This window comes from Anabrus simplex, chromosome 5, assembly GCF_040414725.1.
Source record: "Anabrus simplex isolate iqAnaSimp1 chromosome 5, ASM4041472v1, whole genome shotgun sequence".
In the NCBI taxonomy this organism is placed as follows: domain Eukaryota; kingdom Metazoa; phylum Arthropoda; class Insecta; order Orthoptera; family Tettigoniidae; genus Anabrus; species Anabrus simplex.
Genome location: NC_090269.1, coordinates 121,370,179 through 121,370,923, shown reverse-complemented (window position 1 = coordinate 121,370,923; position 745 = coordinate 121,370,179). Strand labels below are relative to the sequence as shown.

Below are 745 nucleotides of genomic sequence, written 5' to 3'. Positions count from 1 at the left end.
CATTTCACGACATTATTTTGGCGAATATCAACGAAAGTAGTCTTTAGGATTAATCAATTTAACAGCACAGAACACCAATATATCTGACTTTCTCCAGACCTCTAAATTACGATAAATCGACAATCAAAGTCTTTATATTTTCCATAGAGGAGTAGGCATTTCTACCGCCAAAACTTAGGTCGCCAGCGCCACGTGTCGAGCTATGAAACTACTTCGAATACAGTGCGTGGACCCGATTGTCAAGGCCGGTAAGGAGCTAGCTACAGTTACCCTGTCCTTCGACGGTCTAAACCCAACTCACGTTCCCTATTAGTGGGTGAACAACCCAACGCTTGTCAAATTCTGCTTCGCAATATTAAGAAGAGCCGACATCGAAAAGGGAATTGAGCCAACGGCACGTGGTGGTCATAAGCAGTCAACCATCCAAGTACTGACCACGCCCAATGTTGCTTAACTGTGGTGATCGGACGAAAACCGGTGTATTCAACATGGTACGGCCGTTGGCAGACCGTGAATATATAACTAAGGCACAATTATTGCACTAGCACTTTGAAACTTCGCGACAGCACCTCAGTTCGCAAGTCACCGCGGAAAGAACAGATGTTTATTGTCAGGCCTTGAGACTTGAGATGAGCGCATGCGTGGCAGCCATGCTTACTCCTCGCACCCCTCACCCCGCATTAACGCGACTTTTCGTCAGAAGACCAAGGTACCAGCAAATACACTGCAGAGAATACGTGACACT

General features: G+C 46.3%; 1 pseudogene; it reads right to left on the bottom strand.

The window, feature by feature from the left end:
- Positions 1–386: 386 nt before the first annotated feature.
- On the bottom strand, positions 387–505 carry LOC136875183 (5S ribosomal RNA; annotated as a pseudogene).
- Between the last annotated feature and the right edge of the window lie 240 nt (positions 506–745).